General features: G+C 42.6%; 1 protein-coding gene across 4 annotated transcripts in view; it reads right to left on the bottom strand.

The window, feature by feature from the left end:
- Positions 1-16,782, bottom strand: part of LDLRAD4 (low density lipoprotein receptor class A domain containing 4) — a 422,342-nt gene that overhangs the window by 275,364 nt on the left and 130,196 nt on the right. Inside the window, exon 1 of one of the 4 annotated variants that reach the window (XM_080821465.1) lies at positions 5,112-5,206. The exons of the other annotated variants lie outside the window; for them this stretch is intronic. The gene's annotated coding sequence lies outside the window, so the exon portion shown is untranslated. Of the gene's footprint in view, positions 1-5,111; positions 5,207-16,782 lie in introns of those variants that run through there. 4 annotated transcript variants of the gene reach the window in all.

The raw sequence follows: 16,782 nt of genomic DNA, 5'->3' as shown, positions 1-16,782 counted from the left end.
CTCACTCTACTCATTTGTCAAATGGGGCATTAATATAACTGTAAGGCAGTGGTGCTGACTAAGTGAGAAAATAAAGGAAATGCACGTACATGGCATCCAAAAATCTAACAGGCCTTCCAAAAAGGGTTAAGGCAGCAATGAGGAGCAGGGAAGCAGGGAAGAAGGGCAGGAATGATACGGCCTATGGCTGTCTAACCCCCGGGAAATGCATTAAAGGTGAGGTTGGCACTCTGGAAAACAGTGTGGAGGTTCCTCAAAAAACTGAAAATAGAGCTACCCTACGACCCAGCAATTGCACTCCTGGGTATATATCCTAAAGATACAAACGTGGTGCTCCGAAGGGGCACGTGCACCCGAATGTTTATAGCAGCAATGTCCACAATAGCCAAACTGTGGAAAGCGCCTAGATGTCCATCAACAGATGAATGGATAAAGAAGATGTGGTATATATACACAATGGAATACTATGCAGCCATCAAAAGACATGAAATCTTGCCATTTGCGACGACGTGGATGGAACTAGAGGGTATCATGCTTAGCGAAATAAGTCAATCGGAGAAATATAACTATCATATGATCTCTTTGATATGAGGAAGTGGAGATGCAAGGTGGGGGGGTTTGGGGGGAGGTAGGAAAAGAAAAAATGAAAAGATGGGATTGGGAGGGAGACAAACCATAAAAGACTCAATCTCAAGAAACAGACTGAGGGTTGTGGGGGGGAAGGGGGATGGGAGAGGGTGGTGGGGAAATGGACATTGGGGAGGGTATGTGCTATGATGAGTGCTGTGAAATGTGTAAACCAGACGATTCACAGACCTGTACCCCTGGGGATAAAAATACATTATATGTTTATTAAAATAAAAAAAAAAAAAAAAAAAAGGTGAGGTTGGTCGACCAGGCTGTAAGAAAGTTTAAAAAAAATAACAAAAGCAAAAACAAGGACGGAAGGGGTAGGAAAAATAGAGCACCTCAGTGGGACCCATTCAACTCCACTGTGTAGCTGAAGAGCTAAAATCTAGGGCCTATTAGATTAGAAATCAATATTTCATTTTCAAATACTTAAATAGGTCAACATCAGGTCCATTGCCCTTCTTCCTGACCACAGGCCAAAATTTCCCCATCTCACCCAGACATTTACCCTGTTAGCCTGGCCCCCCTTTCACCTCATGAGACCCTCATTCCTACCCCAACAGGGAAAGCCAGTCAATATTTACTTTACACCCACTAACCATAGGGATTCCCCACATCGGAGAAATCACTCTTATTGAAATGACTCATCTCTTCACTTCCTTTGAATAAAAACATGTTATTATGTTCAATAAAACCATACAAGAAATAATAGCTAAAGATGACATTTAAATAACTTATACCAACACCTAAAAATGGATTCTTGGAAGAAAAGGAAATGATTGGCATTGCAAGGATATTTTAAGAGCTCCATCTTTTCCCCTCCTTCTCCACCCACCTCCCTCCACAGATGAGTCACAGCTACATTCAGAGCCACAAGGGCCCCTGTCCTAGAGGTAAACTTGGGCAAAAGAGGGTTTTATAGGAAGGACGAAGGCTGCCATTGAAATTTAAAAGCAGTCTAGCTACTCTACTACCATCCTTTCCCTTCTGGTTCCCATGGCAACAGACCTCAGATCGCCAAAAACAGGGTAAAGATAGCACCATGCCCAGTTTTCCTGCAATCTGTTTCCATGGGAACTGGATGAGAAGGGAATGGAGGCTGGGTAGCTAGACGGCCTGCAAACCTCCATTCCATCAGCTACAGATGCAAACAGTGCTAGCACCCTGCTCCAGCTCCCTGCAGGCCTCCACAGACTCTGCAAGAATGACATGTTCACTCAGGGATGGAGTCTCAGAGAAAGGGAAGCTCACAGTAAGCTAGACCGTGGGACCAACAACCGCTGCGAACCTCCAGACACCCACTCAGCTAGTGATTCGCTTTTTCAAACTCCCCTCACCAACCAGAGGTGATGCATTTCAGACCAGTGGTTCCTACATCTGGCTGGGCACCTGGATCATCCCAGACACAGTGAAATGATATCTCAGAGGCGGGGACCAGGACTCTATAGTTTTTGGTCTGCTCCAAAGGTGATTTGGATGCTTGGCCATTCTGGGAGACCAACGATCTAGACTAAGAGCTTCCCAAATTTAAGGTGCTCATGGAGCCCACGGGCACCACAGTGAAATGCAAATTCTAATTCAGCAGGTCGGAGGCAGGGTCTGAGAGTCTACATTTCTCATTTCTAACTCGCTCCCAGAGGATGCTGATGATTCTGCTTCTTGAACCACATCTGAGTACTGAGAATCTAGACCCCAATGAGTCTGGCTCTAGAATTTTCTCAACTGACCAAAAATGGAGGCCATTTCCACAAGAGCAGCTTATTTATCTTCAGCCATCAGTCCACACCCAGGCCAGGCCTCTAAGACAGGAAGCATGGTTTAGGGGCCAAAGAAGATGGAGGATATATTACCATCCCTCTACCTGTTTCCACTGCCTCCAGGGACAGTCCTGCATGGATAAAAAGGTAACAAAATAGTCAATATTTATGTATAACTGTCAGGGGAACCATGACGATTGTCTCTCCAAATCTAATTTCTCTAAAAGGTAAAAAGAAAATTCTATATAATTGAGGCCCAAACTAGTGGTGGAAAATGTATGAAATACTTCTTTATAAATATAGATGTATGATCAAAGAAGAACAGAATGCCACATGTCATTTTAAAAGAAATAAGAGGTAATTTTGAAAAATTCTAAAATTAATAAGGAAATAACTCAGCTAGCCCTAAGATTCCCAGTCTTGTAGAAAATCTAGAGAGTAACAGTGGGCTCCACATTTCAGCTAAAAGTGTGCAGAGTAATACAAAAGTAAGGTTGATTTCTACGCTGAACTGCAAAATAACTTTAAACCACATAAAATGCCAACTTGTAACTCAAAAGCAAGTCACTGATTTTCTATTTTAAGAAATCTCCATTTTGCCTACGTATAAAAAGGGAGCTATTTCCGTTTGTTTCATTAAATACATTTTGTATCTCGTTCTTCACAAAGCATAACATAAACTCATCTTTGAAAATTAAAATATGAACAAAGTATTTGACTCTAAATCATAGAATTGTGTTGTAAGCTTACTTGAAAAACATTCTTCTGATTCAAAAAATGTAAATGGGGGGAAAAAAATCGATTCTTTGATTAGTCAGCACACAAGCAACAAAGAGAGCTCAGCGTTTTGCACAGTCCTGTAAGTCCTACAGGCAGCCAAAGAAAACTTCGCACATGCAGTCTGCAATACATTTTCATTCCAATGAGGCAAAAATATACATATATTTATTTATACATGCGTATATAATGTCACACACAAACTTTAAAAAAAGCCCTGAGTTAGTTTGAGACTGAGTTGCTTTTTAGGTTCCCAAAGCACATGAAACCAGAGCGCTACGACTGCTGTGATAAGAAAATAAAGTCCAAATGAGGGATTTCTGCGTTTGCTTAAAACACACACACACACACACACAAAAACACACACACAAACAAAATAACAAAATTAAACAGCTGCAGTAGAACTCGCCAAAGGGATGTGCGCTGTTAACTGTTCCATTAAAAAAGATGAAAATAATTGGGCATAAAGGCAGAGTTGTGCTTGCGCCGAGCTCCACGGAAATCTGTTAGTCTGTGAGACCCTCGCCAGAGAATCGGTGGTGGATATTTACTGCGTACCTATGTTTGTTTACTTTCTGTTTACGTGAAGAAGCAACTGGAGCAGAGCCAGCAAACTTCCACCAAAAGGCCAGATGGTAAATGGAAATGCAAGGCATATCGCCTCTGTCCTTCCTCCTCACCTCTGTAATTACATCGTATAAGCAGCCACCACAAATACATAAACGAGTAAGTGTGATGTGTTCCGATAAAACTTTATTTACACAAACAAGTGCTAGCCAGGATGTGGCCTGTGAGCTGTACTTTACCAACCACTGGACTAGACTATAAATTCCGTATTTTGAAGGAAATGTCTTATTCAACGTCCTCTCCACAGCTTCAGGTGAGGGAGGAGAAAAAAGGCTGCAGGATCTGTCTCATACCCGTTTTCCAGCCACCCCTCAGGAATGCCTTGGACTCTCGGTCCCAAATCTTCTAGCATTTCCCAGCACTTAGACAGCAGCTCTGTACAGCTGCTAGTAATTAACATGCAATAATTATTTGTTGTGTGCTGTTTGTGTTCTCTGCATCTTGTCTTGTGCTGTCTTGCATTTATCTTGTTTTCTTCACTACATTCTACTAGTCCCAAGGGCAAGACTTTTTAATTTGTACTTTCCCTCAAAATTTAGCTTAATGTTCAGCAAAAGATACTGCTGACAAATAAATCTCCCCCTCCTCTCAAAGGGTATGCAAAAATATGGTGAAACCAGGGGGAAAAAACACTACCATCTTTTATGTTTCCCACCAATGTGACTGTGGTAGAGAACGACCTTCAGGTCTAGCCTATGAAGGCCAAGTTCATTAGAACTTCCGGAGGGCTAGGGCTGGCCTAACCCAATAGTGTTCCTGGATATTGCACATGGAAGTATCTACTAAATTCAACAGTACGATGAACTGTATGGTGAACTAAGCTGATTTCTTACACTTGAACAGAACTCTGGAAGTTGGGAATAAGAAATGCCTTTAGATATCATCGTCTAGTCCAACTCACTGTCCCAGAAATTATGGCTCAGATATCATGAAAAGTCATTCAGAGCTGGTCCTTGAACAGCATATAAAATTGAGCTAAATCTCATGCTCCTTTAAACATAATAAAGAAATTCCTGATGTCTTAGGGAATCCTACAATGAATCTTCCCTCGTAAATAAAAATATATGTATTGGTAAAAAAGATGTTATTTCCCTCATTGAGCTGCTCCTTGAATCTAGATTATCACAGACTCAGGCTACCTAGTAGAAGGTGCACCAGTCCTTACAGTGTTTGTACAGGAGTTTATGACAGTCTGAAGCAACACAGCAGAGACAATATAAAATCGTGGCTTGGAATGCAGCAGCAGCAGAGTATGGAAGGCCATGCCTCTGGGGACAGCCCCAGTCTTAGAGCACAGGAGACACCATCATTTTCACAGACCTGAGTCCTGAATCTCAGTTTCTCCGTAGACTGTTCCCATGAAGCACCAAATTAAGATGAACATAGGTAGCAACTTCCATAGCCATCTAAATCCCAACGGAGGAGAGCCTTCTCTGCAGCCATCTCTACTTCCCACTGCTAGAACCTGGTTTCTCAAGGCCAGCAAAACCTTCTTGGAGCCACTAGCTCAGTCTGAAAATCTTGTTAGCATAATCTGATGAAAAAAGGTAGAAAGATGAAAAACTATGAAGGAGACACCACCCACATCTAAAAACAAGGTAAGGCCTGCTGTCACTGAAAATGGCCAGCTCCCTGGACCATTCCAAGCTGTTTCTTTCAGCCACTCTGGCAGGAGAGGAAATGGAAATCATAATGGGTATCACCTTTTGCATTTCTAGTACTATGAATCATGAAACTTGCCTTATGGGGTGATGCAAATACTAAACTATGTAGGGTCATATAAAGTGCCTTACACAGAGCACCGTCATAACGGGAATCATTAAGGACAGTCAGCACAGTCAACTCCAGTAAATAAAAGCAGTAAAACTAGTTTTCAAATTATGTGTTCACATGGGACTCGCTGATGACAGTGTTTAATCCCAGCCTAGATTCTCAGTGACACCTATCATAGTTCTCCATGTCCACCCTTGCCCTTTCCTCTCTGTGCCCACTGGAATAGGAGCAGAGGCCACAAGTCCATTACACCCAGGACTGTAAGTTCCTATAGGACAGTATTTTTCAAAGTGGGTTGTGGCCCATTAGTGGGCTGTGAAATTAAGGTCGTGAATCATAACCAGTGTATTTTTTTTTTAACAGAGAAGGAAAGAGAGTACATCTCAGAAAGTAAGGGTGAGCGTTGCCTCAAGAAACTTCTGTACAGTGATAGATAGGTGGGTACTGGTATGTGTATGCTGGGTCACAATGCAACATTTATTTCTTACCACAAATCATGGGCAAGATATAAAATTCACTTCTTACTGAGAAGTACTATGCGACTAACACAGATCATCTCCAGAGCTCCCTGTGTGAAAGGCCACTTGTTGCTAGGAATTTAATTAGTGTGTTGGCTGAATGGCCGTGTACTAACTACTCCATACTAATGGAGACATATTCTAGTGACAGGAGCTCAAGAACTCCCCAGAACCCTCCACAGTTCCAAGTCTGACTGAGCCCTGCTCCCGAGTAGCCAGCATGGCTAGGGAGCAGAGCTGGGCCAAAAGGGATGATCTTCACAATTACCTTCTGATGAGGCAGAAGACATGGGAGAGGCAGTCTAACCGTGTAAGCCCACTCAGTATTTACTAGAAGACTGTCATCTGAGGAGAAGACACTCAAGGACATGTTATTTATCTGCAGAACATGAAGTTCATTTTCCATATTTACTAAGAGGTAGTCAGAGCATTTATCAAAGGTCTGAGGGCACAGAAGCAGCTCTCTGAAATGCCAATCTGATCAGGCTGCTTTCCTGCTTAACATTCTTCAGTGGCTTCCCCACTGTCTACAGGATATAGTTCAAATTCTGAAGCATCTGTGGCTTTCTGTGGTCCAGCTGCTGCCTCCTCTTCCCATACTCAGCTCCCTCCAGTTGCAGTGCAAGCCCCGTGTTCCTGCCAACGCGAGCAACTCCACAAGTTGTCACAGCCCCTCCAGTGCCTGGAGTGTCTCTGCCAGCAGTGCCCTCACCAGCACCAGACAGACAGACAGACACACACACACACAACCTAGGATTCATGCCTCTGGGGGCTCCCGCCACACACAGCCCCTTCTTAAAGCACCTGCTTTCCCAGCATGTTTTCCATTTTTCTGTCACTACTAGGCTAAGCGGCTTCTTGAGGGCAATAAATGCGTATCTCTCTGGCTCCAAACACAGGGCTCCAGGGGTAAGAAGTGCTCCATAAGCACTTAACTGAATGGAAAAAGACAAAACTACTCTTAGAAGAATGGTGAGTGGTCATTGCTCTTCAGTTCATACATATATGCCCCATCTCTGTGAGCCTGGTATCAGTACATTGTCCTACAACCTGCCTTGGCCCCCCACATTCTCATCTTGGTGTCCAGTTCACTGCTGGGCACACACACAATGGACAGTTTCCTCTGGCAAAAACGACGGCCTCTAACATTTTCCTCCTTCTCGGCTGACCATTCACTCCACCCAAACGGAAAGTCACAACGCTAACAAGCAGGGTGATCAGAAAGGAGAACAGAGAGCAACTAAGGCCAAAGACAGCTCCCCAGAAGAGGATTCTGTTAAATACATCTTTGTGATATATAAAAATTGTATCGTTACATACAAGTTACATACGTGTCATAAGTTGTGTGTTATGTACTATACACACAGGGTACATACACAAGTCCGTGTATATGGAAACAGATGCGGAAACGGAGGTGGAGACAGAAAACATCTACCAATAATGATGAACTAACCCATGGCACTGAGTGGGGGAAAGTCACACAAACTAGGTTCATCTCGCCAAGATGACAATTCACTCCCCAAATCCAAAAGATGACCGACCCTGCTGGTGAAGTTTTAATAAACATTAGAAACAGCAGCAATTACAAATGACAAAGCCATTACTGGGGTGGGAGGGGACCAGACACACACAACATAAAAACAAAAGCCTGTATCTGGTAAGCTCCTGGAGATAATGCATAGTGATTCCATTCAGTCCTTGAGTACCCAAAAGCATTCCCTCCCCTGCTGAGTGTGCTCAAGTGCACATGCCTGGGGCAACAGAAACTCATCACCTGATGTGCAATGTAGGTCACTCACCAGCATGAGTGACTGAGGGGAAGGCAAGGTGGGTCTGCTTTTGAAGGGACTGGGTACAATGAAAGGACAGGACAGCCTCGCTCCTTGTCCTTGCCTTTGAAACTGGAGAACTTCTTAGCAAGCAAGGAAATCTCATCTTCTCATGTGGGGCAAGCCCACCCCTCTGACCCAATCCACACCCACAAGGAAAGTCCCATCTGTTTCTTCCTATGGACAAAGGGGTTATTACTATTCAAAGAGATAAGAAGGAACAGGGGCTGCCCTAGTTGTTGCCACTGACAAACCCCTGGCACAGGTAAAAACTCATTAGTGTTTTTAATCCAAATGTAAACTTGTTAGAGCCTTGCTCACGGCTACAGCAGATTTGCCCGTGGAGATTCTATCCCCCTCTTCCTATATTAACCCTCCCAGCTTTCAGAAATGTAAGTATTTCAGATGAAAAGTAAGAGGGAACTGCCAAAGATGGCACGTGGCTATATAATCACTTTGCGTACCACTAGTTAGCAACATGATTAGCAGAGCTAAGGGCATCTCAGAGCCCTGACTCTGAACCTTCACGCCTCTCCCCAAACCGAGTCTGGCTCAGGGCACACCTGGCTTCCTGCCATAGTTGCTGTCTAAATGCCCCAATGCCCCTGAGTGAGGTGTGGGGTAAGAAGGGACACATTCTTTATGGGAAAGAAGCTCTGCTCCTTTCCAATCCTGCCTCCCTGGTGATTAGCTCTGGGGGGCTACCTCCAGACACCGCCCCGCCATGGACTCCCTGAGTCACAGAACTTCAGGCTGCCAAACAGTTCGTCTCACAGAAGACACTGTGGTTACCTTTTAATCCTGATCAGTATTTCAAATAACATTTCAAAATAAAAATTGATACGTGTAGCTATTTCTTTATACTGTAATACTGCTTCACATCTCTTATAAGGCTGGTCTTTCCCCCCACAGTCCAAAAATTTTACCCATTCCTCCTTTGTAGACAGGTAAGACTGGAGTCAGAGAAGCTAAGGGCTTTGCTGGAGGCTACAAGATAAGACTGGAACAAAATCTGACTTACAGGAGCTCTTGGCAGTGGAAAGCCAGCCTCTGCGGACTGCACCAGCTTGGCTTCTCCAGAGAAGCAGGGCCAGGGTGGCAGCACAACACAAAAGACAGCCCCAACACAAAAGAATAAGAAAAAATGCCCCCTCCCCTGCCTTGGGGTGGGGGTGGGGACCTTTCCTGCCTTCAGGAGATGCTCCATGAGACTACCTCTTTCCAGAAGCTGTGCAGGTGGATTCAGCACCTATGATAACAAGCAGTAAACAAGAAATACTACAGAACAAAGAAAGTCAGTTTGTCCTCCATCTCTTCCAACTAAAATCGTTCAGAAAGGGTAATAACATAAGTGGGACCAGAAAAGAACCATAAAAGAAAGTTCTAGCACTTTGTTAAATGAACAGATTCAGATTTCAAAAGGAAAAAGGTAATACATAGATATAGATAGATGGATAGATAGATAGAAAGATAGACAGAAATTAGATGGACAGACAGACAGGTAGGACATTGTGCTTGGCTGGTAAGGAGTGAAGACGACTCAGTTGACTGAAGTCTCGTCTCCTGTCATCCTCCCTACGACCTTGCACAACTTCTCCAGTCTTGAGTTTCCTCAAAGGTAAAGGGAAAGATTGAACTAAAACCCTAGCAGAGTCGCTTTCCCCTCAAAATGTATGAAAGAAGAAATTTGTGAAGAGCACAATTAAGCCACTTATCAATATTTTCTGTAAGGTTCACACTGGTCCTCGGCCAGAGTACCATCCAAAACTTAAGGTGTTCCAAAACAAGCTAGTCCCCAAATCACCTAGGAGAAAGTACCTAGAGAAATAATATAAATAAAGTAAATCAGGTAAGTGCCACGAAAGCTTCTAGGAGAGCATCTGGCACACAGCAGGCTCTCATCTACCCAGACAAATGGACAGGACAGAGAGACCACAGAGAGGTGACAGGTGAAAAAAACCATAATTGCTTTATGAGAAAAAAAACAGGTTTATACCTGTGTTTTTTATAGTTGTTCAATTTAAATATGACCTGTAAAGTGAAATTCTGATACAGACTGGGCGATTAGTAACTGCAGCTCCTTAAACATTGAGTAGCCACAAGCTACTCAAGGCCAGGGGGCAACACCCACTTCCAATGCCCAGAAGGGCTACATGCATTCTCCTCACTCTACTGTGCACCAGACATCCAGGTCCTTACCCTCTCTTGGTCTCCTCACATGTCCATTTCTCCTCTCTTTCTTTTGTTGCTTCTTCCTCCCTGGCTCATCCCCTAAGTGTTGGTGTCCCTGAAGTCCCACTGTTGGCCCTTTCATCTTCTCCCACTAGAGGACTTATCTTCACAGTCACCTATGAACTGATAATCCCAAATCTGTAACTTTGGCTCAGAAAACTTCTCCTGAGCTCCAAATCCACTCCCTAGTCTCACTTGCATATCCCCCCAACATACCCAATGTTAAGACACTGAAAACAAATCTTTCTTCCCAAACAAGTTGTTCCTTCTCTTTTTATACACCTTGACTTAAAATAGAAGATGCAGTCATCCCAAAACCTTCATGTTTCTGGCCCTCAGCCACCCATATACCTATTAACCCCCTTTAGTACACTCTGTTCCCACTGCCAGAGCTATGTTTCTATAATACCCCTCTTCAGGGCTTTCCGGGGTAGAAACTGACTGTGGTTCCCCAATACCAGTGGTATGATGTGTAATTCCTGAGTGTGACCAACAGAGTCCTTTACAGTCTGACCTTTCCAGACTATTGCCCTGCCCTTTACCCAGTCCTACAATTGGCCATGCTGGGCCGGCTCCCTGCCCCTAAAATCACCAGGCTCCTTCCTGTCCCAAGGAATGACCCACCCAAGTCTAGGCCTGCAGGCCCCTTTCATTCCTTCCCTGCCTGCTAGTTCCTGTGTATCTGGGGAAGTCCTTCTTAAACTCATGAGCTCTCCTCTGCCAGACCCACTACACCCCACCAGCTGTCCACACCACCTGACACACAGCCTTCTCACGCTGTCACAAGCCACTGGTTTCTCCCACCCACGCAGTGATTCTCAGACTCTGCAAGGATCAAAACCATCTGGGGAGTTTATTTTAAATTAAGGTTCCAAGTTCTATCACAGGTTGTATGTGATCCGCTGGGGCTGGAATGGGTTATAATACATTCCTTCACATATCCAAAGGCCTTTCATGGGGACAGTACATAGGACAACAGTTCCTAGCTCTCATGACCGGAACTAGGATCACTGAGGGAAAGATATGGCTTCTACTCATTGACCGGAAAGAAATTTAAATAATTGAGAATCCTGCAAAACTGAAGTTGACTGCTTTATGTAGCAGTAGGTTCCCCATCACTGCTGCTGTTTGGAGAAAGGCTAAAAGACCATGTGTCAAGGGTACTGAAGAGGAATTCATCCATCAGATAGGACTGCCTCAGATAGCCAAGAAATGTCCTCCCCTTCTGAATGATGTTATAAAAACAGTATGGCTTAACCCTTGTTGAATCTCACTCAGAGATCTGTTGTCAACAGTGACCTCAAGGACACACCCTAAAAGGACAAAGAGGTTCTCTCAGATACCTACCATAAAGATGGGTCATGACCCAGATTCCCGGAGAAGACATTTACAGACAGAGGTTCAGGAGTTAAGGCTAGTATCCATCAATTTTGTCTTAAAAATGGGACTTGAGGGGTGCCTGGGTGGCTCAGTGGGTTAAAGCCTCTGCCTTCGGCTCAGGTCATGATCCTGGAGTTCTGGGATCCAGCCCCGCTTCGGGCTCTCTGCTCCGCGGAAAGCCTGCTTTCCCCTCTTTCTCTGCCTGCCTCTCTGCCTACTTGTGATCTCTCTCTGTCAAATAAATAAATAAAATCTTAAAAAAAAATGTTTAAAAAAAAATGGGACTTGAATCTCAAGTATTTTTGCTACTTGAAGCAAGGAGTTATGAAGATGTTTGTTCATTCTTTCTTTCTTCCTTTCTTTCTTTCAGAAGGGATTAAACCAAAAACAGAAGTCAGATGTTAAAAATCAAACAACACTCATATTTATTCTGGAGAATTTTTTTCTGACATTGAAGCTTACAACATCAAATAAATATATTACAGACCCTCATGTCTAAGAGCTTATATTACAAAATGGCCAATCCAAGGATAAGGAAATACTGATCTTCAAAAATCAAATATTTAATATTAGCTGAACATCCAACAGCTGATTTTTCCACAGAAGGACCTGTGAATCATTCTATTAACTGTCCTTAGGGAGACAGTGCAAAAAAGAAACTATGCTGTGGATTATTCTCTCCTTTCATTTAAAAGCAACCAGGATCTCTTGCAGAACACTCATCAACTTTGAGATAAACACTCAATTTACTGGGTGTTCAGAACTTATAGGAACAGATATTTACTTTGAATTTCAAATAATCAGTATATCCTTATGGTCAAAAAAATAATAAAACCCAGCCGAGGAAACTTTGTTACTTGAGACAGGCAGCCCTTTGAATGAAATGACTTCAGTCTAATGGGTTTTTACAGGAAGAATGTTTCAGAACCAAATCAATTTATTCTTATGACATTTCCCCATGTCTAGATACAAACTAGATAGTATCAAAAAAGGAAACTGTCCGTGGAGAGTATTCATAGGCACAGGCTGTCTTCTAAGTGACACTGTTGAATTCTTCTTATGAGCAAAAAAAAAGAAAAAAAAAAGAAAAGAAAAAAAAAGGTGGAGAAGGTTTTAAGGAATATCACCACTCTCTACAGAGTACTACAAATATTGAAAAGTTTTATCACTGTAACGGTGACCACAGAATTAAAAACAGCCTGACTTTGTGCTAGAATTATCTGCCTTGTTTCCCACAGCCCAGCTTCCATTCTGTGGCATTAATGAAGACGTGAGAGGGAAACAAAGTTTTCTGTGGACCTAGCAGAAGACAGCACCCGATTTAGTAAAGACACCTTTCTGTTTTCACAACTCTTGTAGAGCCAGCACTCGAGGTGAAAAGCAAAAGACAGCTGCGAGAGCAGCAAAGGGACTGCTACGTGGGAGACCTTTCCAAGGTCAGACAACTGTCTTCCGGGGGAAGAACCCACAAAAAAATACTGAAGAGTTTCCTCAGTGACTCCTAGCTACATCCACCTTTCCCTCCCTATGTGCTTCACACCCACCGTCTGCATCACATCATGAGCAGCTTTTCTTTTTTTTTAACAGTGAGTAGCTTATTTATTCACAAGACTATTAGAATTAAACACTTACACGGTACAGAAGAAATTTTAAAATACAATTGAAATGCTGTTAATCAACAAACACAAAACTAGAGCCCAAGATGGTATCACTCATATTATTTTCTGTTCTTGTATGAGACTTTGATATCTTGGGGGCCTCACTGACCAGAAAGAGAATTCCCCTCCCAGGTCTAGCTAATTCCTAGAGACAGTAAATAACTTGTCTAGGAGCAGGCCTCTGAAACACAAACCCACCAATCCAGAGCCCGTACTCTGAATGAGCTCTTTGGTCTTCTACACTTCGGGAAACAATATTCCTGGGCTCTAATCATCCCAGGGCCCAGAACTAGACCATGAGGATGAGCAGCTTTCCTAAGTACTTGTATTGTACAAGGTACAACCACATAAGGTATCCTTCACTAACTGCTTTGAGGGTAGACCTTGTCTCTCCAGACGATAAACTGTGATGGTCAAGGACACTGCCCCATGTCCCTTGCACCTACTCCCTCAGAGCATTTTACACACTTCAAACACAGCAGGCACCCTATCAACTACATGGTTTAATACCTGCCCCAGAGGCACCTGGATGGCTCAGTGTGTTAAGCCTCTGCCTTCGGCTCAGGTCGTGATCTCAGGGTCCTGGGATCGAGCCCCGCATCGGGCTCTCTGCTCAGCGGGGAGTCTGCTTCCCCTCTACCTCTCTGCCTGCCTCTCTGCCTACTTGTGATCTCTGTCTGACAAATAAATAAATAAATAAATAAATCTTTAAAAAAAAAATACCTGCCTCAGGGGTTTCTTGCTTCCTTCCTTCCTTTCCTTCTTCAGTGAGGAATTACTGAGAGACTCCCGCAAACATAATACTATTTTCAAAGCATCACTGTCTCTAGTTACGCAACAAAAAGAGAACAAAGTGCCTCCACTGAGGAGGATTTTTAAATTGACTTATTTGTATAACACGTGCCCCTACACGAAAAAAAAAAGTCAAATAATACCTGCCATTAAAGAACATTTCTTTTAAAAAGCAATAACATTCACTGTGGGAAAGAATGGAAAATACAGACAAGTAACATAAAAAATTAACACTTATAATCACATCACCAAAACTAACTAATGTTAATATCCTGGTATATATCCTTCGGGTTAGTTAAATATGCGTATCTTTTTTAACAAAAAAACAGTATCATACCAGAGATTATCGTATAATGTTTTCATTTAATATATGCTAAAACTCATTCTATGTTAATTATTCTTTAGAACAGAATATTTATATGACCTCAGTATATCTGAAGATAATCTAATAAAATTTAGAATAAAATTCATCTTCACTCCTTGCTGATAAAAGGATCAGGTCTAAAAGAGAGCAAAGAACAGGCACAGTACGTGGAATTATTTAGAGACTTTTAAAACTGACAGGGATCACAAAAAGTAAAGTGTCAAATCATATTACAATTCCACCTAAAAGAGTACTCTAATGCTGTTAATCTGGCAATTAAAATGTTGCACATTTTTTAAAATGAGACTTAATTATAATTATAAAGACTTAAGGTAGCTATGAGACCCCAACCAGTATTTGTTTTATTTTTATTACAGTACTACTCCTGACACTACATATTTTATTGTGGAAATGAGAACTACTATTATCATTGTCAGCTGTCAAAACACTTCCTAAAAGCCTAGGTCATAAGCCAATACTAACTCAAAGACAACATGATAGTTAAAAACGCCGAACTGTCCTCAGAGCTGACTCCTAGGCCCCTCTGACATAATGCATAACAGGTTTTGTTCTGTTTAGACAAAGATCTTTTTAGTGTTAGAATAATTAAACCACACAGGCACACTTGAGAAATCTGCATTTTAATTTCTACTATCATTTTCCTTTGATGCAGTCAATCCTAAAGACTTTCATTAAAGGAAGCAACTCACAGCCTGCCCATCCACTCCCATTCTCCATTCTTCTTATTCTCAAGCCTTTCCGCCAGCTGACATTTTTGTGATTAACCTGATAACTACAGCACACAGAACTGGTTAGAAACATGATTAGTTTTTCCAAAAAGATGAGTCAGGCTCTCATACATCAAGCAAAGAAAGGAAAAATTGTAGTTTTCCAATTAAGCTCTTTTCTGAAAGCATAGAAGGATTCAACAAGCTCATACTCAGTGACCCACAGACTTCTCATGTAACTTTCATAATGGAAGTCAGAAGGAACCTTCCTGCCCTTAACACAAATAAATACTAAATCTCCGCTCAAGAATAATTTATGATGTTTATCATCTTTGCATTCCCTTTTCGTTTCTATTAAATTGGTTTCCATACTGAAGCTGCTTTCTGTTACTTCCACCTTTTGACTTTCTACTTGTTTTATTCAGTTCGTCTTCTAAGATGTGTTTCCATTTCTACTAAGGCCCAGCAGGAACACGTGGGTGCATACCTGAAACAAGCAGATTGAGATCTGAAGGTCACCTGGGCTGTACCCCACCGGGGCAGTGTTTCATAATCACACGGCTAGACCAGGTTAGCTCTATGGTATTCCTAAATAGCTCCTCCAAATCATACCTTGATCTCCCGTGTGTCAGTTCCCCCTACGTACATACTTTATCGGTCTATTCCACAGGTTTATTTGGACTGCAAAAGACTCTGATGGATAAGGTCACTAGACCACTACACAGACACAAATACATGAAAGTAAAATTGTGACTCATATGCAGAAAAACCAAGAAATGTTCCAGGACAAGCTGTGAGAATAACACAATTGACACTAAACAGTTCTCCGCACACAACTAGCCTCAACAGAAATGTCAGTGTACAAGTCAAAGCAACGATGACAAATTCTAAAAACTGCCTCTTTGCTCTTAACATCTCTGCTCACACTATATTCAAATACATGTTCTTGCCCCCCACCTCTTCTGGGGATAACAAGTTTTTGCTCCCCTTACCCATTAAACCACCATATAGCCAAGATGTGCCAACTGCGTCAAAACCCCTTGCTAACAGGAATCAGATCAGGCAAGCTGGGTCTCCCATAACCCTCCTCTGATCAACCAGGGGCAAAACTCTCACATGGGACACAGTGTGTAGCTGACATCACACTAGGTGATGCCCTTAACGAGAAAAATGCAACTCATTATTTTTCATCTATCAAACCCTGTCAGCATAGACTTTACTACGCTGCCTGACACAGCAGCGGTAGTGATGATGTCATCCAGGCAACCCATGAAGTGACAAGCACGTGAACCAATGAAAGAACGAACCCATGTGGAGAGGCCCAGAAAGGCGATGTTCCAACCTCCTGGCAGATGAGGCAATACCAGTCTGGCTCAGGGCCACGGTGATGCTGGCTGTCCTGAGGCGTTGTGCTTAGAGTCACAGAACCATCCCCCGTCCCCAAAGTGAAATGCAAGAAGAAGGGCTTAGAATTTAAGGAAAAAAGTATGCACTCTTCTTCAAATCCACTATCTCTCCCCTACTAGAACTTATCACTAGACAGGTTGGCATGCTGTGTATACTAAAATGACAGAAGAATGGTAACTTACATTCAGAGGCATATTTTTAGTTAACAACAAAAGGGAAGCCCTGAGGCCACATCAACAATCATCTTGATGAGCTCCTTTCACAGGGGTTTGCTTGGTACTCAAAACTGAAGTTTATGCTGCTATCTCCG

Source organism: Martes martes (genome assembly GCF_963455335.1).
Source record: "Martes martes genome assembly, chromosome: 13".
NCBI classification, from domain to species: domain Eukaryota; kingdom Metazoa; phylum Chordata; class Mammalia; order Carnivora; family Mustelidae; genus Martes; species Martes martes.
Note: the sequence above shows the minus strand (reverse complement) of the source record. Positions and strands in the feature narration are given on the sequence as shown.